At 44.1% G+C, this 21,300-nt stretch overlaps 1 protein-coding gene and 1 long non-coding RNA gene across 4 annotated transcripts in view; both read left to right on the top strand.

The window, feature by feature from the left end:
* LSAMP (limbic system associated membrane protein) overlaps positions 1-21,300 on the top strand; it is a 299,711-nt gene that overhangs the window by 93,196 nt on the left and 185,215 nt on the right. The gene's annotated exons all lie outside the window — the stretch shown is intronic.
* Positions 1,324-10,082, top strand: LOC135294643 (uncharacterized). The gene is made up of 2 exons (XR_010356739.1): positions 1,324-8,868; positions 9,799-10,082. It is a non-coding gene; the product is annotated as an uncharacterized LOC135294643 (long non-coding RNA).

Raw genomic sequence — 21,300 nt, 5'->3', positions numbered from 1 at the left:
TGGCCTCACTTAGGAGCAGCACTTTTCCAATGCATCTTCTCCATTCTGTTCTCAGTCCAACATGGGAATAATTTCTTGGCAGCCTGTTCTTTTAATTAAGCACAACCTTTGAAAGAGCACATCCCCACTTGTGCCCTACCTTGGTTCCAGGCTGCCAAAGCCTCTTCATAACTCAGAGCCCATGGGACACCTCATGAATTTAATTTTTAAACCTTTGATGTTCTATGAGGTGTGGGTCTGTCCCTCTGCAGTCACTGAAAGGCACGTTTCCTAACAACTCTTCCTTAGGGCCATTGCTGCCTGCTGCAGGGAGTCCTCTCTCCAAGCTGAAGCAAACTCCAAGTCTCCTTTACCTGCTTTGCTGGCATCCACATTGCATTGGCTCTGGGAGGCACCATTTTGATGCTGTTCCTGCCCTTCTGGGTCTTGGCTGGAACCGGGAGGAGGGCACTGGGGAGAATTACCTTACAAGCACTTTGAATAGTGTCTGGAAAAGCTTCCATATTAAATAGCCATATTAAATAGTTCCTGATTCTGACTCGTCCCTGCACTGTCTGAGTCCTCAATAAGCTCTCTTGGCTTAATGGCAAAGACAACAGCTGCTTCCTGTTCCGTTGTAGCAGGGATTGATGTTGCAGCTTTTATAACCCACCAACTGTAGCTCTCCCCTTCTGCCCACAGATATTAAGGGTGCAATTTGCCCTTCTATTTCCCATGCCTTTTAGAGTGAAAGAGAGAAAAGAAGTCCTCTTGCTGTGATGCAGAGTGATTGCTGCCATCTGACATTCACATTTATCTGCTTGGTCTTTTCATTATCTCCCTCCCATTCTGCTTGTTCTCAGCTGTTTGCTGATCCTCTTCCTTCCTCTGAGACTGGCTGTTGTTAAAACTCCTCTGCTTACCTGCTCTGTATATCTTGACTTATCTGCTTGGTTCACATCTCATTCATTGATTTTTTCATACCCAGCTGCTAAATGAGCACTGTTTGCACCTCTTCCACAAGCATCTTCTGCTTTGCTACTGCAAATTCCTTTGTAGTCCAACTAAAACAGTGTAGCTTCTCATTACAAACAGAAAAGCCAGCAGGCTTCCGATTTTTCTTACTTCTGCCTGTGTGCTGCTTGTTTTATTTCAGTCAAGAGGTCACACCACTGGTGACCCCTACTAGAGATGTTTCCCTAACTTTGAGCCCAATTTATCAGTCAGGATACAAGGCTCATTTTTCCCAGGTGCCCCAGACAGGAATAGCCTCTGGCTGTTACACAGCTTTTCAACAAACTGTGTCAAGAAGCAGCAAAATCCTGCCTCCGGGAACATGTTCCCTTTCTTAGTTTTATTCTGTATTGTTACAATCTCATTTGGTGTCTCAATTATGTATAGACAGGCACAAGCTGCAAATTCAGATCAAAAATCCAGCGATGTTTGTGTCCTATGGGCTTGTCTGCCTTGGTTTGTTTGTACCACTACAACTATATAAATAGATGAAGGATAAGTGACAAATACTTTTGTAGGCGTATCCGTGTGCCCACATTTGAGGGTTATTCCATACCATTTAAAGCTGCTTTAGTAGTGCCAAAGTTAGTGTGTAAACATGAGAGCTATGCAATTGTCTGGTACAGGCATGCTCACATGCAGCCAAAGTCCAATTTAGGATTTTTATCCCTTTTGTATCTGAAGAGGCATCAATCCCACATTTCCCTTCCATGAACTCAGTGGGGTCTTTGTTAATTTTGACATAAATCTTCAGCCTCATCTTTGGCATAAGTCTTCAGGCCTGATGTATGAGGAAAGAGGGAGTAATAGAAGCAAGAGACACAAAACACAGCTCATGGTATGCACAGAACTTCTGTAAGATTGTTCTCTGTTTTGGAACAAGGTGTGAAGCTGATGCAGAAAAAATAGGAAATCGCCAGAATTTATGCTGAAATCTCATATCTCCCTGCTGGTCTGCTGTGTGTTCACTGCAGTTGGGTTTGGAAGTTTGGGGCTGTTGGCTTTTTAAAGTAGGAAAATGGTTCTGTTGTCTTCTGCAAGTGAAACACTTGTGTTATTCCAGAAGTGGGAATGAGTTTGGCTCATGAGAGATGTCCTGTGCTTGTAGTTATGGAAACCTTGTGCTTCTGGAGGTCTTTTAATATACACCTACATCTGCCAGTCAAGCAAGAAGCACTGGCAGAACAGGCTTTCTTGAGACTATCTAGGAAGTCCAACATCTAATATTCATGAACTTGAAAAGGCACTGACATGTGAATTAAAAAATTAGTCAAATCTTTCAAACATCAGGACTGTTCAGTAGAATAGGGGATCCTAGAGGGATCAGTTTGTCTAGGCTTTATTTTGCCATGCTCTGCCATCATTTTTTTGCAATGCAAGGCAAAGGACAAGTCTCCATGCCCAAGACATGCAGCACTTTGCTGTCTTGGGTTTTGAGGAGCAGCTCATGCCACCAGGACCCTCTGAAAGGTTCTAGACCACACAGTCCATGAATAAAAAAATTGTGCGGAGCAGTACAGTTGGGAATCCCACCAGAGAACAGTGAAAACCCTGTGAGTGCAGGGGTCTGGGGACTGCAGGGGTGAGAAAGGCTCCTGGGAAGTGAGTGAGTCAGGAACTGGGAGCCTGCAGGGCTGCTCATTCTAGCTCTGCTTCTCAGCTTCACTTTCCATTTGCAAAAGGCTGGCAGCAGGCATACGTCGCTCTTAATCTTTCTTTTGCATCCGTGTTTTTGCCTTTGTCAGAGCACCGTATTATGCGAATTGGAATTAAGCAATTAAGGCGATAATGTTTCCCTTGAAGAGTTTGACAAGGCAGAAGGAACACAGTCTACTTTTCATACAAGCCTTTGGTGGCATATTTATCTAAAAGCAACAGGAAGAAAGAAATGGACATTGGTACACACGCACATACCAGCTTTGTGACCAAGCCACCCTTCCCTCCCTGTGCATCCCACCTTCTTACTTGTCCCATAACACCTCAGAGGTCTTAGGTCCTCAGAGAGGCTGCTCACTTGCCACCCTCAGCACAGAGGACTCAAAGGAAGGGTCTGCCACAGCCTGTAACAAAACTGGATCTTAAACAGATGTTTAAAGGTCCAGCCCAACACCATACTTCATGCTTCAGAGCAAGGGCTTTTGTCTCTGACTCGTGGATTGCACTTTCATAGCTTTGCAAGGCTGGTGTGTGGGGATGAGGAGGGGGAATGTTGCTGTCAGCTGCTGGGAGACAAATGTTCAGAGCTGTTCTCTGAGAGCAGTTTTTTGACTTTGCAACTTAGCTGGCATCTTGTGTGAATTCTTCCCATCAGAGATCCTCTTGTTCTAAAAGAGATTTTCCAATCTTCCTTCGTTTAGATTTGCAATGACTTTGTGAGAAAGGAGAGGGTTATGCTATTGAACGGTTTTGCCACTGATTTTTATGTCACAGTCAAAGATGGGCTAAACTGAGGCTGCAAGTCTCAATTGCCTTGGAAGCCAAGGTGCTGGGAAACTAGTCTGACCTCTGGAGAGTCATGCTGCTGGTGCCTCTGCACCTTCCCTCTGTTTAGCAGATGAGGTGGTGCCTTTTAACGCTGTTGATAAGACATAAAATTCACTTTGAGTCAGTAATTGTGCTAAGGATCAGACCCAGGGGTACAAATGTAAGATTCTGAAAAATGGCATTGTTTTGAATTAGCTTCACCCTGTGATTTTTTTTCTTTCCTTGGGATGTGGTTGGTCACCCATGCTTTAAACCTGCTTAGCTGTTGTCAGAAGCTTAACATTTTTTGCATTTCCTAGAGGTCTCAGGAGGGAAAGGAGCAGAGAATGGGGAGTTACTGGTTTGTTGCCAGTGGAGGTACACAGGGCCTCATTCACTACTGCTCCATTATACCCAGAGTCACACTGGCATAAAAAGATGAGTCAGAGGCAGTGACTCAGGCTCCAGTGCTCTAAATAGTCAGCAGAAGTGGCAAGCCTAGTCCCAAGTGGCACTAATGACTGAAAGAGAGTTTAAAAAGTGTGTGGCATAATGTAGTGTATTCCTCAGCTCACACAGGCACACAGGGAATCATTACCAGATAGAGATAATTGGGTGATTGTGTAACAGAGTGGTCACATACACTGATCTATAGTAGTGCATGGGAGGATTAGGTTCACTTTGAAACCTCTTCCCAAGTTATATGAGCTAAAATGAAGGCAGGCCCACTCAGGGCAGATTGCTGGAAGCTGAGAGGATATTGTGGGGATGGATAACCCCTTTACTTTAAGCATACTTCACTGCCCACTTTCAGGAAAAAGGATTATGGAGGCCCTTGTTTCAAGCCAGCAGGGCTCATCTTAAGCTAAGTTGCTAGGTAGGGGTGTAATGAGATAATTCAGACAGTCTGAGACCACTCTTTGCTTATGTAAAGTAGCATTCATGTGGAAGCAAAATTGTCCCAGTTGGCATCCATGTCAAAAGCTGCTCTCTTTACGTCTCCATCTTGCCTGGTCACTTCCTAGAGAGGTCAGCTGAGCTTATTCTCAGTAGCAGTTGTTTGGGCTGAATTAGTACTCAAGGAAGCATTGGCTCAATCGATCCAGATAACTCTATCTAGCCTTTGTTTAAACAAGGCCACAAGTTCTCACCGCCTCTATATCATTTATCTGCTGCATAGTTCAGCAGCCAAGCTGTGTTTGTGGAGACAGGCAAAAAAAAAAAAAAACAAAAAGAGAAAAAAATATCCCACAACAGCTAAAGGTAAATACCCATTTCTTCTTTCATTCAGGACAGTTACAGGAAATATTTTGTGGGTACTATCCAGCCTTGGTCCCCTTCATCCCTTTGCCTTGCTTGCCTATAACTACCAAGCCCCGGTTTTGATTTCAATTGCTCTTTTTATCTCTCTAGCTGAGGGTTGCCCCACATTCCCCTCCCTTTCTCCGGCTGTTTTAATGAGCTTGCATTTTCATGAAAGGCCAGATCTGATCGTGACTTGAATGGCAGCTGCCAAACAGAGCTCTTAGTTTCAAACTCAGCAAGAAAATGGCTTTGCCTCCCCCCAGAGCAGCTTATGTACTTGAGAGCCTCAGTCATTATGAGCAATTTCTATTACGAGCTGAGTACCTTTTGTGTTCCTTGGGGTCTGCTCACACCAGTGAAGATTATGCCTTCTCTGTGTTTTGAACTAACATCAGCAAAGATTACACAAGTATGCTGTGAAGAATGTGACTACAGTTCTCACCCTGGAAGTCTGGTTTTTGCTGCTGGTTTGCTAGGATATTCCCCCTCCCTTATTAATATACTTATATTAAAAAAAAAAAAAAAAAAAAAAAAAAAAAAAAAAAAGTTGAGTTTTTTACTTCTTCTGAAAACCTCTTCCATTTTCTTTATGCCTGGCAGACCTTCTCTGTGTGCTTGGCTTTTCACTGGACTGGAAGCATTCAAAGGGTAAACACCATGAAGGACATGAGGAGTTTTTGGGTTTTTCTGGGGGAGGCAGGGGGCTGGTTCAAGGCTATGTAATTGTAAGATGTGAGGTGTCATTACCAAAAGAAGACATGCTAAGGTGCCCTGATACCCTGATGATGAGATTGCATTAAGTCCTGGCAGGAGGTCTCCAAGAAGAGGGAGAGAGGTCTCTTCTTACACCAGTTGAAGCCAGTATGTGTGATGGGAGGTGACAGGAGAACCCACAGTGAATGGGTGGGACTTTTTCTGTCAAAGAGGACAGGGAAAGTGAATCCAGTTCTTCTGCAACTTCCTCAGCCACAGCAGCTGGGCAATCACAGAGGTGAATTTGGGCACAGTGTGCACTCCAGCAAAGAGCCTTAGGAGAAGGCACTATTAGGAATTGTTCCCAAGTACCACTATTGTCCTGGCACAGTCCAGTGACCCCTCTGACTTCTGAAGAGCAGAGAATGATTAGGATGTGTTGCAGCCTGCAAGAAGAGATTATGTTTTCTCCTTCACCCCATGCGTCAAGCCCCACAACTGAACCTGTGGCTTATAGCTGCCACAGCTTTTAAAGTGATAGGAAATGAAGCAGCTGAGGGGATGAGGGATAAAAAGCGTACCATGTTTATCTTCTGCCTTTTTAGTATGGCAGTGCTTTCAGAGACTTCACAGGTGCATGAGTTCTGGGCAAAGATAAGGTGCATGTAAAGAGGCATTTCTTGTCTAAGGTGTTTTGCAGTTCTGTGTATTGGAAAAGGGAAGTCAGGAAAGCTACAAGAGACATCTTCAGTAAAGAAGATGGTACTAAAGACATGAGAGAAGAACTGCAGGTGAATACTCAAGGAAAGTATCATCTATGGTTTACTTCTAGGCATCCCTTGGCATGAGCTTTTGGTCACTGTGGGAAGCAAGACACAAAGCTAAACAGAGTTATTTGTTTAACCTGTACAATAGCTTTTCTCTTCTGTTCTATGTCAGGCTTGGCCTCCATGGCCCCCTGGGAAGCAAATGGATCTTTGATCTCTATTCACATCAATGGGGAAGTCACCAATGCCTTTTTTTCTCAAGTTTAAAGTAATATTCAATCACATGTGAAAATACTAGCACTTCAAATTCACAACCGGAGTTTTGGCTCTCTTATAATTTGCTCTGTGCCTGGCATGTTTCTTCACGGCAGTGTCCCATTCCATGAACAGTTCTTCAGTCATATTAAGGCAGTAAAATATAGATGAGGAAATCTTACAGATGAGAAATTCTCTTTTGGTGGCTTTTTTATTTGGCCACAGTAAATGATGATGCAAACTGAAAGACTTCAGATTTTGGTTTCTCACCTTTGATTTTTGCACCTAATCTCTGCAGCTTCATCTGATCGGGCAATGTAGGAAATCTCCCCTCTAGGCCATTTCTCACCTTGTATGAAGTATTTATATCACTCTCTGATCCATTTTATCAACATGCCAGAAACATTTAGGCCATTGTTCTACCATGTTCCTGGAATAGCATGGGTCCTATTACTCCTGAACTGTTTTGCAAGGAAGCAGCCAGCGCATGGGACCCTAAGTAACCTGACCAAGCCGGTCAAGTCAGTAGCAGAGCTGAGCTCTGATCATGCATCCCCAAGGCCTGTATTTGTGTTTCTCTCCTGAGAGAAAATCCATGAGCCCTACAGTCTTTTCCAGCATTCACTTGAGTATGCCTGCTTCCAGCAGCTCCTCCAACATTTGAACCCCATGCATCAGGAAAGTAGAGTGGCCCCGTTTATTCCCATTAACATGCAGGCACACACTGTTTGTCTCCCTCTGGGAACATGATGGGAAGAGTTTTAGTGTCAGGAAAAATAGTAATGATAATAATAATAACAACAGCAATAATAAGCAGAAAACCTTCCAGGTGTCAACTCCATATTTTCTGGGGCCTGGTTAAGTTGTCTGGAGCATAGCACTCCATCACTTTTCTCAGCAGGGTATAGATGCTCATAACTTGAAGGTTTTATCTCTGGGCTTCCTGTATTAAAAAGGAGAAAGGAGGCAAATCTTGCATTCCATGTAAGCATAGATGTTTAATTAAGTATCATGTTTAGTTGTTCCAGACTCCTTCTTGACAGTTGCTGCATTTTGAAAATTGTCTCCTTGTTTTTAGTATTGAAAAGATAAAAAACATCTGACTTAAATGGTGTCTGTCCTGTGTGTCCCTCTGCACCTTGGAGTGACCTGTGCTCCAGGACTGATGCACAGGTCCTGCTAGCATGCATTTGCATTACTCTAGTGCATGCTGCATTTCACATTAGTCTTAGGGTGAAAGTGTTCCGCTTTCTCTGTTCTGCTTCCAGTTGCCCTTTCTGTATCCTAAGTCCAACCTGCCTTCTGCCCGCTCTGTGGCATTTGTTTTTAGGTCTCTCCTCTTTCTTTTTTCTTGCTTCTTTAGGACTGGGGAAAAAAGCAAACTGCACCTTGGAGAAATTAGTTTTCTGGGCTTTTCTTACACTGCCTTTCTTGCAAAGATCTCAGATCACCTGCATCTTTCAAGAATTAATAATATAAAGCTTGCTTGCCCCTCTGCAAGACTGACCAGTTTTATTATCGTTGTATGAAATTAGCAGTCTCTTTGAAGTCTACTTAATCTACTTTGGGACTGTGACACCTTGCATACAGATCCTAAGCAACACATTCCAGGAACTAGAAAACCAGAGAGATTGGTCAGAGTGCAGTACCTTCAGCCCACAATCTGCCAATCCACCTGTCATTCCCTCCTGTGCTCCCAGAGTCACATCCCATGCCATCAGGGACATAGAGGTGTGGTTAAAACTGGTTCATCCAGAGGCCTGGTGTTGACAGAACTTAAAGTGCCTGCCCTGTGTGTGCAAACTACTCTTGCCTTTGCCAGGAGCTCCTCTGGATGGGGAAGAGCTGGGGTTGCCCATGGGTCTTTTTGCAGCATGCCCACCCCAGCCACTGCCAGCCACATATCACTTCCCCGCTCAGTCACTAGACAGTCACCACTCTCCATATCATAGGTCTGTGGCCTTGGGACTTCTCAGGGACATTTTGCTGATTTTGACTGGAGTACACTTAAATTGTATTCCCAGTGCCTGCTAAGAAGCTGCATTTTGGATTTGTGCTGAACACAAGGCCGATGATATAGAGATACTTTTCTTAGTGCTAAGCAGGGCTCACACAGAGCTAAGGCTTTTCCTGCTCCTTGTACTTTCATGCTGCAAGGAAGTGGGGGGTGCTTGCGAAACTGGGAGAAGACACAGCCAGGACAAGTGGCCCAAACTGACCAGAAGGATATTCCATTCCCTATGACATCATGTTCAGTATATAACAGCTGAAGGAAGAAAGAAGAAGGGAAGGACATTTGGAATGACGGTTCTTGTCTTCCCAAGTAACTGTTAGATGAGATGGGGCCCTGCTCTCCTGAGGATAGCTGAACACCTGCCAGCCCATGGGAATGGTGATTTAATTCTTCGCTTTGTTTGGCTTGTGTACTCAGCTTTTGCTTTCCCTGTTAAACTGTCTTTATCTCAACTCATGAGTTTTCCAGCTTTTACCCTTCCACTTCTCTCCCTGATCCCACTGGTAGGGCAGTGAACAGACAACTATCTGGGACTTGGATCATGGCTGGGGTTAAACCATGATAAATGTTTCTGGGGATAGGGGTCAAGTATGTCTCAGGCTGAAAGAAAGTAACATTTAGATTCTGTCTTGTGATTTTGAAAGGCCAGTCTCTGGAAGGGGGAAAGAAGATAATTCCCCTCCAACTCTGCTTGCCAGTAGTGAGGTGTCATGGCTTGGTCTCTGGTGGGGTGTGACACCTGGTTTGGATACCACCAGAGCCAGAGGTTTATGCTGGCGTGTGAGGCTGTGCAACCTCTGCTGGAAGAGAGCCACGGGGAGGCATGAAGACTGCTGGGGGAAAGAGTGTCTGTGTAAAACTCTTCTGCTTGACCAAGCCCAGGAGGCTTCAAAAGAGGCAGGCCTGGCATTTACATCCACTATGTAGAAAGATCATGGATAATAAGCTCTGTGTTTGTGTGTGTGTGTGTGTGTGTGTGTCTGTGAGACAATGAGAACTGAGTCACTCCTGTTGAATGTCATCATAAACAGTACCAAACAGCAGTTTTTCCACTGCAGTTGTTTTCCAGGGATGTCAAAATTATGACTGAAACAGAAGAATGTGGTGATTCTGTTTCCTTGTCTTTCTGCTCTTCTATCAAGGATAAAAGGCATTTCTGGGTTGCTTTCCCCCTACCTACCTCTCTACTGCAACTTCTACATACAGCACAGCGGCTTTTCTGTGATGCATGTATCCCACCTCTGTGCCAAAATGCCCTGGAGACCAGGCTCCCATTGCCTATGATTGATTGCCATGCCTTGTTTATAGCTCCAAAAGACCATGAGGAACCAGCATCCCAGCCTGGCTGGAATCAGGTGCATTTTAGTCTCTTGGTCTCACAGTGGCAGGTACCACCATGGCCTGTTGAAGCACAGACTCTGCTACCCACAGCACAGGGAGACTTTATAATTCCGTGGCTACAGCAACCCTACAGTTCAAATATAAAGGGGGACCTATGGCAGGAGACCACAAGAGCAGAGGCAGGATAGAAATGCAAGGGGAGGTGAAAGAGAGAGACAATAGTTAAAATAAAAAAGAAAGATAAAGAGTGACATGAAGACTTTACTCTTCATTTATAAAAGGCTTCATCTATCAGCTGGATTGCCTTAATGTGTCTCCTAACAAGGCTCCCCCAACACACACACCCCCTTTTCTTTGGTTTCACTCTTTGATATTGTCACATGCTCTTCATTTTCCAGCACGTTGCATTCATTCTTTGCCTTTAAACTCCAAGGATTAAAGCAACTGGATTAAATAAATAAATAAATGAAATTAAAAGAGCTGACATATCATGCTGTTGTTGGCAGCCTTTGATTTTCTTCCAGAACAAGATCATTACTTTTTTTTCTCCAGCTTTGAAAAAGAGCAGTGGACAGATGACAGACTCCTCATCTTACAAATTCTTTTATCACTTGCGGGCTGTGGTAGGTGTGGGGAGAGGCTGAAGAATGAGAGGCTTGTGTCTATAGTGTAGGGAACTGGGAATGACTGTGAGCTTAGAGCTAGGTAGCACCCAGTCAAGCTCTGGACAGGAAATGTCTTTTTGCTGGAATTTTATACAAGCTCCAGGATAACAACTTCATGGTCCCCACTGAAGCTTAGACAGTGCTCCCACATAGCAACAATAAAGATTAGGGCCAGCCTGATGAAGAGCAACCTCAACTGTAAAGTGTTGAGTCCCAGACAAGTATTTCACAAGCTTTCAGGAGGAGACACAGGACCACTGTAGTTTTTTTGGCACAACCCAATTATAAGCATGAAACTTGTAACATGAAGCATGAAGAACTGATTTACAGAATTTGGCACTGGATCTGAGTCTATGTCTATTTGTAAGTCTCCAGGCCCAGGAGTTTTGCTGACAAAAGTTTAGGTCCATCCTAGCTTTTCCTAGGTTTGAAGCTGAGCTCAAGTTTGTTGAGTCTCTAATACTTTGGAGCAGACTGAGTTGCCCCTCCCCATGCACCGCTGCAGTGAGGATCAGTGAATCTGACATGAGCTGCTTGGGACACCACCAGAGGCATGTTTCCCAGAATGAAATTTCAAGGATATGTGGCTGTTCAGATCCAGCCTTGTTTGGGCTTTGAACATATCATAAATCTCTGGCACTAGGTGATGCTTTACTGTGCAAATGAAGTCCAAGGAGAGCCAGGAGCAAAGAAAACGTGTTTGCACTCACAGTTCCAGCCTGACTGAATCATAGAGTGGCTATAAATAAGGATAAGGAAACAGTTGCAAGGAAGCTGTTTACTTGAAATTGTCCCTTCCTTTCCTTTGCTTTCTCCAGGATGGTTCAGTGCATCATCTGTGTGTTTCAGACAGGAAAATTTTGCTACATACTAAAGCAGAGTCTCTTCTGGCTGTGGTCATGTCATTGTTTTCTCAGCATTACTCTGCAATGTTGCTGGGAAGGTTTAAAAGCTACCTTCTAACCTAAACCCCTCTGTTATAGTACTGATAGTTTTGTGCTTGTCCTGGGCAGAAGGCAGCAACAGATTAAACAAAAGGGATTCAGGATCTTCTCCAAACTAACTTGAGCAAATAAGATGGGACTCTGTGAAAAGGCTCTGTGTGTGTCCTGAAAATGCTAAGTACAACACACAATGCTTTACGGTCAACTCTGATTGTGTGCTCTCAGTCCTCCTCTTTCCAGGACAATGTAATTCCTCTTGTCAGGACCTCTTGTTTCAGCGAGTGTGTGGATATGGAAGGGGCTCCAAGGCTGTGGAACTCAAAGACAATGCATTCAAGATCACCTCATGAAGGGCCGGAACTGAATGATGCAGTGAGGCTGTCTGTGGCTCTCTACCATGTGTTGGTCTTTCCAGACAGCAGGCCTACAGTTCCATTTGGCATGCTTGGAGTTAACAGCAAACATCATGTTCCCAGCCACACTGGCTGCACAGCTGTACCAAAACACAAATCTGTTTTCCCAGCAATTGTCCAAACTGAGTCTCCCCATGGGCGTCTCAGCCACGACTAGAGAAGCAAATGTAGAACATGTCTCTTGGTTTCAGCCAACCCTGAACTCGTCTGTATTGTGCAGCTGTTGCTTTAACCAGATACAGAGACTTAATTAGATTAGGGTGACCTCTAGAAGTGTAGCATTTAAGAGCAAAGTGGCAGAAAGCATTCTGGGTATCACTCTGCAAATAAGAGTTTAGTTCAGGTGTTCTGTACTGCTCCCAGAATTTGCACATTTTGTAGCTCTGTGACTCTCCATCCTCTTTTCTCTTCCACCCCACACAGGCTAAATAATCAGTTTTTATGTGCTGGAAATATTCAAGGGAAAGAATGTTTTCAGTTCTTAAGCCTCGAAGTGAACAGATTAACCTACGCTTCTCTGTATCATTTTATAGGGAAAGGTTCAGAAATAAATTCTTTTGCACACTCATAGTTTCCCGTCTCACACCACCACAAGCACTTGCCCTGCCTCACTCTGTGCAACTTGTCCCACACAACCACCACCCTGCACGTTGCCCTCACCTGCTCTCGTTCCTGCTGCCAGTCATAGGAATGAGAATGCCCTTACCTGAATTTAGTGATCCTCTGGATCTGTTCGTGTGCAGCTTCCCTGTTGTGAGCACACCCTTCTGCACCCACTCAGCATGCTAATATTGCTGCCATTCCCCCATGCCCCTACCTGCACTGCCTTGCAAGTGTTCTGCCACACAAAGTCATGAGTACTGTCCTCTCCCTTTCCCTGGTACTTATTTCTGTGCACACAAGATGGCCATCCCTGGGGATTTGCTTCTGTATTTGCCTTTGCAGTGATCACAGGCAAATTGAAGAGGATATGACAAATATTAACCTGCAGCTATTAATATGAGCTATTCCTACAAGGTTCTGCATGACAGCAGTTACAGGAAGAGGTTCTGATGCCCTTTTTGTCACCTTTCTGAAAAGCCCCCTGAAGAGACACACAGAGCCATGAGACATTTGCAGAGAATATGGTGTTGGAAACAGGAGGGGGCTGCTACCCAAGCAGAGCTTTTGTTAACATGTGAGAGCTTGCTGGTCCACTCCAATACTGGAGGTGCTGGGCAAGGGCTTAGATTTGGAACCTCAGAGATTCAACCCAGCCTAATTCCCATCCAGGCTTTTTCAGGCAGTGGGGATGATCATCCAGCTGGCTGGGACCACAGGACACAAGGAGGAAGGTTCTAGAAGAAGAACACCAGTTGTTCTTGTGTTCGATACCAATTGCAATGAACCCACTGCATGTGGAACACATCTGATTTGCTTGCTACTGTAAGATTATCACCTTGAACAGCATTTTGTTCTCCTTGTGGACCTAAGGGCTGTCTTCTCCCTCTCCCACACTGTTTTTCTGTTCTCAAAACTGGCCCATCAAAGCTTTGGAGTTCAGTCACTAGCTGTGAAAGTGCAGAGATGTGCTGCTAGCTCATTTGTTGACCAGAGCAGGTGATGCTTAATAGCCTCTAATGCAGGAGAAGAAGCAGTGAAACACCAGGAAAGCAACAGAAGAATAAAAAGTAAGACAGACGTGCTGACAGAGCACTGTAAATCACAAACTCAAGAAGGAACTACAGGCAAACATAAGAATGAGATTCTCCTCATGAATTCTTCTGGCTGTGGAAGCACAAAGAATTTTTGTCTTCCTGCAGCTTCTGCACTGAGGATTGTGGTCCTTCTCATTTCCCCTGCTGTTGGAGGTCAGTTCCAGAGCACGTATCATTTGTTACTCAACCCTCTGCATGAATAGGAGATGAAGCAGCAGTCTGAGGCAGCAGTGGTACATATAACTCCAAGTGACTTGCTCAGCAATCCCCACATCACATTTAAATGTGTTTCACTCAGACCAGAAATAGATCAGCAGTGCCAAAGATGGAGCTAATTTCATTTTCCTCAGCAGCCAGTAAGCATCTTCCCTATGCTACTCTCAACCTAAACCATTCTGCTTCAACATGAGAACAGGGTCAAGACTCTACACCCTGTCTGCCCACTGATTTTCCCACTGCAATCACCTGTCTAGCAGACTGCTGGGTCTCCAGGATGGCACTTATCCATCTAGGAACTGGCTCATCATCAGAGGGTATTTCCTCTGACTCGGTAGGCAGGACTCACACAATCACTGGAGTCTCAGTCATTCAGGAATTAGACCACTGTAATTTTTATCTGGAGAGCCAGTATTTGTATACTTGGTGCCTTAGGGGCAATTCAGCCTTTTGGTAGAAGGCAATTGTCCAGCTCAAGCCATGTGGAGAAGACTGAGCTTCCACAGCAGTTTTTGAAGTTAGAAAGCAGGTGATGTGTCCCAAAGTCTGTTTTGTGCCTTGCAGTACTGATGAACATTCTTGAGAAGATGTCCTCAAGGGTGGTGATTATCCTGGTAGCCTGAGGCCTGTGACATCTGCATTAATTTCCATGCTCTTACAAGCATCTTGCATGAGCTGGGGTCTTGCTCACACATCCACCTGTTCAGACAGACATCTGAGGCATGCTTAGCCAAGGAAGGATTTATACCAGACCCTGACTTTCTACACAGTCATCACAGAGAATTAGGTGTTTCACTCAGGCATTCTACTGGTGCTCTGGGGATAACCTGATCTTTCCTTTGACTCAGTAAAGAATCAAGCTTTGCTAGCCATAGATAACAAGTGACCTCTGCCCCTTCAGCTAGGATGAAGCGGCAAACAGTGAAGCCTAGTGCTTGCAGGCAGTAGGGGACTGAGCACAGCCTCTTTGCTTCAGCACCCTGGAGCAGCAAGGGTCTTTCCATGGCTTTCCAATGGGTTTCACAAACATTAATTATCCACTGTTCAGTTTTACTTTGTACAACTAGCATTTAATGGGGAGAGTAGTGTCTGGCTTGGGGTGAGTGGGTTGTGGTATGAGGTGTGATCTTTTAGTACATGCTCTGAAAGTGAGACCTCCCAGCTTTGCAAACAGTGCCTGGGGTAATATTCTTTTCTCAGCAGCATGACAAAATCCCTTTGCCCATGCCCACAGGCTGGCTGGCAGCTCCATTTTAGTGTGCACCACTTTGTCTCTTTCTCTTCAAAGACCAGGGGTGTTTGTTGTGCCAGACTCCAACGGGAGTGGTGTTAATTGTGAGACTTGATTGCTGAAGTCAGGGTAAGGCATGCACTGATTCGGTAGTGTCACTCTGTCCCTACAAGCTACTGCTGACCCTCTAATGCAGTGCTAGAGAAGCCTGAAATATTAGTTATAAATCTGACTTGTCAGTGCCAGGTTCTGCTGTTGTTACAGCATGCGGCACCCAATACAGGGGAAGTTCTCGCTTGGAGGCGGTGGTGGGAAGAATAAGGATATGAGAAAAGCAGAGAACTGTTAAAGCATTGTCACTGTGTCATAAGCAATTTGTTTATAAGCAGCTTCAGATTTTTTCCCAGTCCTTTAGGCCTTGATAAATACTCACTAAAAAGGAGTAATTTTTAGGCCTCCAGCTGTTCTTTACAACCTGTTTGCTTCAGTGAATCATTACTTGCTTAGTATTTGCACTCTTTTATTGGTTAACTGAATATCATGCTAATTGTTGTCTTTCTCAACTAAGTTAACTAAAATACTGATCAATTTTTTTTCAGTTAATTTATTGGGGTATTTTTTCCATCTGAAATACTGACACATCAAAATGGAAACATGTCACAGAAGCATGTGGGGTTTGCATGCAGTGAACTTCAGTTTTTCAGGTCCTGTATTTAAATTTCTGGTGAAAAGATGAGACACAGACAGGGTCAAAATGGCCAGAAACTTAGTTTTCTACATATCACACAAGATCCTGTGTGATGTGGAGTGGGGATCATGTGTGATATGCAGAAAAGAGTGGGGATCTTGTGTGATATGTAGAAAACTCCAGCCAAGCATTTGTATAGAAATCAGGCAGAGACTTGTATCTTGCATGTACCAAACAACTTAATGACAAGACTGTTATCTGCTCAGGAGTGGCTCTTTCTTGCAGAAAAAAAAGAAAAAAAAAGAAAAATAATTAAAAGGCTGTAATAAAACATGGAAATAGATTACAGAACTTCAGAATTTATCATGCACTGGATTTAATTTATTTTAATTATTTTGGCCAGTCCTATGAATAACAAATAGCCTGCTGTCTGGTAAGAAGCAGCCTTAGCAGTTAAAAAATTTTCATGTGACACCCAGCAAGTTGACAAATGCTCACAACTAACAAGTGTCATGAGAACATGAACCATAGATATTCAAACTCAGCTCTTTTGTTTCTGTAGATGTTAACCAATTCCTTTTACTCTTCTGTAAAGGATAATACAAATTCAGTATTATCCCTCAATACAGAAGTAAAATAGATGCCCTTGCCAACTACAGCTTTTACCAGACCTCAGAAACCTCACAAAAAGCCTGACAGTGTCAGAGTAATGGGTCTCTTGTCTTTATGTGTCTTCTTTTTGGTGCTTTTGGTTCTTAATCGGAATCACCATTGGTTCTTTTGTTGAAAATTATGTGTTGTTTATCATAGATAAGGTGGATATAGTAATTCTGAATACTTCTTAACAGAAAAAAAAAAGAATAGTTTTTATTCCTCAAATGGCTAGTTGTGGAGAATCTACACTTGATGCCAACTGTAGTTACAAACTGCAGTCTCAGATACTAAGAAATAATCTTTTGAGTCTTAAAAAAAAGTCTTGAGACAGCTGTCCAACTCTGGAAAATAAATGGGAACAATTTGTTTTTAACCATGACAATGCACAATCTGGCATTTTTTGAATCAGAAAAACTTGGAGCCTGGAAATTAAACTGTCAGTACTAAAAAGTATGAGACCATGAAGACCAAGAAGTGTTTAATCGGTATGTTAGGCTCTCAAAATGGGCAGGAAACATTGTCCTGGAAGGACAACACTCTACAAAACATAATTGCGGTGTAAGGACAGAGGAAGGTGTGTGCATGCGGGGCAAGAGCTGGAAAGACAGATGGAGGCCAGTAGAGGAAAAAAATTGTTTGCTTTTTCCATCTAGTAATACAGAAGAGAAAAGTCTTGCACTCCCTAAATCCCTTCCACGCTACTGTCCTTAAACTCTAGCCGTATGTTCAGGGACAGGGCAGAAGCTGTCCCTTCAGGCGATGTTGACCACATAGCACTGGTGCTGTAAATGCATAGCCACAGATTCCCTTGTGTAGACAAGAAAAGATGCAAGCACTAACCCAGGCTGCAAGGGCAGCAGTGGCATCTCACTGTTAGACACCATCACACAGACAACCACAGCTCTAATAGACACCCTGATTCTGCATTTTTATGGAACACAGAATCTTGGGCCTTCAGTTTGTTGTTGTTGTTGACATCCCTGACATCATTACACATTCTACAAGACATTGAGGTGATGGAATATGCCCAGGGAGGGGCAACAAAACTGGTGAAGGGTCTGGAACACAAGTCCTATGAGGACAGGCTGAGAGAGTTGGTGTAATTTAGCCTGAAGAAGAAGAGGCTCAGGGGTGGCCTTATCACTCTCTACAACTGCCTGAAAGGAGCCTGTAGCCAGGTTGGCCTCTTCTCCCAGGTAACAAATAATAGGCCAAGAGGAAGTGGTCCCAAGTTGTGCCAGAGAAGGTTTAGAAAGAATATATTGGGAAACATTTTTTCACCTAAAAGGTTTTCAAGCATTGGAACCGCAGCCCAGGAAAGTGCTGGATTCACCATCCCTGGAGCTGTTCAAAAGACATGTAGATGGGGCATTTGGGAACATGGCTTAGTGGAGGTTTGGTGGTGTTAGGTTAATGGTTGGACTCAATGATCCTGGAGGTTGTTTCCAGCCTAGACTGCTTTGTGAGCCCAGCAGTACCCCTGCACAGGCTGCAGCTGTATCATTCATCCAAACTTTACTGTAGCAGCATATTGGACAGTAATGTTTGCTCCAGGCCCAGGGACAGTGATTGCATCTGCTGTCTAGTAGGATGCCCAGTATTTTCAGCAGACTGAAGCCAAACAGTATCTCTGTAGTGGTGAAGTGTATTTTGCCATTACAAACTCTACATGCATACAAGGTTTTTACATCTCTATTCTCTCTGGTCATAACCTTGTTTTCTTCAGTCTTTCCCTCAAACAATAGAGTAGAGCAGATTAAGATACCTGTGCCCAGAATATTGTGTTGTTATGAGGTCCAAATATTGATGTGATTTTATCAAAAGTCTTTAAAGTCTGGTGAAACTGAGGATACCAGGATGAACTGAAGGGTCAAGGGCTGAACCTGAGATGTTTTACCCATGGCTGGTTTAGGTGCAGCTAAACCTGAGCGATGCCCATGTTTCTTGCACGCTCAGTTACGTGCTGCCTCCCCACAGCTTGTTGGCTGCCACTTGTGGTCTGAGGGGAGAGTCCCAAACCGGTCACTCCCAAACAGTGCAAACTGCACATGTGTGTGTGAATGTAGCTCCCTGCATGTGTGTCTGATCAGCATCTACAATTGACATCAGGGAGATTATTAAGGTGCTGGGATGAGGAACCCTGGTTTCAGGTCAGAATGTGTGATTCTGCTGTGACTTTGTTTTTTGCTCTCCTATTGTTTGTTTTATTTGTGAAGCCCTTTCACCTCATCCTCTCCATCCCTGTCTTTCTGTTTGTAGAGAAAATAGGCAGAACTGACACATAAAGATGCCCTCAGAGCCAATTTGCAGCAACTGGTAAAGACCACACTGTATCCATCTAAAAATGCTTATCCATGGGGAGCTGTCTCTGAAGCTGAATGTAAAGATAGTGTTTTAAAGAGGTAGCTAAAGCAGGAAAATACACAGTTTTAAAGTAGAGAGGGGCAGATCAATTCAGAAACAGCGAGGATGTCCTTAGTCCCTCACCTAAGCCTTCTCTGAGAGCTGAGAGTTTATTTTTCTTTTAATTTCCATATACTTTTGCACTGCTTCGTTTTAATTCAAAGAGCAGAAGCACTGAAGTATTGCTAGACATGCTGTATTAGCAACTCTTTTGTAACCACAAAGTAGAGAGACATGAACTGAAAGCTCTAGACCATGCCTTTACAGATCCAAATCCCTTGGCATTTGATCTCCTGTTTGTGGGTTAATGGGTTTGCCCTTTTTCTGGTTTCTTGGGATTTTGTGGGGAGTTTTGTGCTTCCTCTCTTTGTAAAGCTAAGACCTAGCTGCAAAGTTTGGCTCTAGATTTTGGCCAAAAATATTATTATTTCTTTTTCCCTATCTACCTAGCCAAACTAATTTGGAGTTTTGTTGGTTATGCCAGCTGGAAAAAGAAATTGGCAGTGAAGTCAGGTTTCTCTGGCAAGGTCTGCTTGTTCACAAGAATGTATCAAGTCTTGCTTTCTGTTGTGCAGCAGGGTACATACAATCAGAGCTGTTTCTTCATCCGCTGTTCCAACTGCTTTGCAGAGAGCACCCTGATGCGAGAAACCTTCTCCCTGGATTCCATCTACTGGGTCATCTCCGTTGCTCTTCAGTGCTCTCCTCCCTGTTAGCCCTGGAGTTCTGTCAGGTTTTCTACCCTCACTGCTCCATTGCCATTTGCATTTCCAGCAAGGTTTCCAAGCAATTCCAGGCTCATGTTCACCTTAACTAATATGGTGACAAACTCAAGTAGGTTTTGCAGAGCAATTAAGCCTATGAATTTCAGAAAGGTTTTGCTTGTGTCCTTGGGGCGGTTTGGGTTATATTCTAGATCACACCTGATGAGCACCAAGTGGGGCAAAGCATCTGCAGTTTTTTGGCTTTAGGCTGGCAGGTGATGCAAGGCTCTATCAGTTGTTTAGGAAGCAGCATGAGCCTTTGAGTCACCTGTAAGGTTTTCATTCCTAAGAAAAATTATCATATTCTCTATTCCCTCTGTGGGCTTCTATCTCCCTCTCTCCCTTGCCCCTTATCTATAAGTGTTGTAAAGCTATCTTTAGCTGAGCTACTGGTTAATCCAGCATTAATCGACCTCCCTAATTATACTTTGCTATTTTCTCTCCCTTTATCCTTAAAATGGTCTACTGGGCAGGGGGTCTAGAGGGCAAACACATTCATTATGTTACCAGCAAACAAGATATGAATTGCACTGCAGGGGACAAAATTAAATTTACAGTTTCCCCTTGTAGATGTCATAAACTATTGATTTAAACCAAGAGGGGACGCAGCAGTAGAGCCAATATATTGGCTATGTTGCATTGTTCTCCTTGTGCTCTGGCAGGGGTGTTTGCTGCCAGTCCCTGTGTGGCTTTCTAGAAAAGAGTGGCTGGGGACAATCAGGTCAATGGAAAGGGAGAGGGAGATTAGGTGGAGTTTGTTTGGTAGGTCCATGGGGGGATTGCTTCAGGCTGTCTTCTTCTTTCTGGGTCCTAAATATCTTCCTTTGGCACCACTGTACTCTGTGGAAGGGACCCCTTTCAGAACCTGCCTTTCCTTATCCCACACATTGTTGGTACTCAACTTTCCCTGTCCATTTTAGAGGGTTTAGAAGTGGCATCTTCAGATGCTTTGTGTACCACTCCATCTCTGCCTAAGCTTCCTGCACCATGCTGGACATTGCATTTTTCTCCTGTTAAGCCTCCTACTTCTTCACCATGTTGTGATTTCCTTGTGGGGAGGATTGTTCTTTCTTCTCATACATGGAGCTAGGAAACAAGGGAAGGAAGGGATTCTAGGCACTATTTAGCCCACTTAGGTTGGTGACAGTGCTTATCCTGTATGCAGTGCTGGAGAGACAAGCTAAATGGCTGGAAACTTCACCAAACCAGAGTGCCTTTGTAGTGCACAGCTAGAGTGAGCCCTAGTAACTGGCAATTTGCTAAAGCACGGCATTTGTCTCTGTGCCCTCTTTCCTTCTCATATCATCTCAGCTAGGCTGGAAACAGTCACGTGGTAGGAAGCCATGAAGGGACATGTAGTGAGTTCACACAGGAGAAGTGTCCTACCTGGGTAATGGTTGTCACCAGCAGGCCCCACACTGTGCCCCTCTGCTGCTGCCGGGAATGGTTTGAATGGCAGGAGCAGGCATGGGGCCAAATGTGAACTCAGTGCTTGGTGACTCGTCATCTATTCCAGTTTAATGATTTTAGAGAAGAATTTAGTCCCTCCTGTGCTGTCAGCCAGTTCTCATTATCAGTTAATTGGACTAGAGATGCAGCCACTGTTGAAATCTATTGTTAGGAGCAACTTGTTATATTAGTGTAGGTGTGCTGCTTATATCTTCCTGATGTGAGAGGGTCAAAGGCTGTAACTAAATATACCATTTGCCTCTTCCCATCCTTTTCTGGAGACCACTGTGGTTAAGGTGTGGTCCTGGCAAGTCTAATACGGTTGCTGACCAGGGATGAAACCTG

Source organism: Passer domesticus, chromosome 2 (genome assembly GCF_036417665.1).
Source record: "Passer domesticus isolate bPasDom1 chromosome 2, bPasDom1.hap1, whole genome shotgun sequence".
NCBI lineage: Eukaryota > Metazoa > Chordata > Aves > Passeriformes > Passeridae > Passer > Passer domesticus.
Note: the sequence above shows the minus strand (reverse complement) of the source record. Positions and strands in the feature narration are given on the sequence as shown.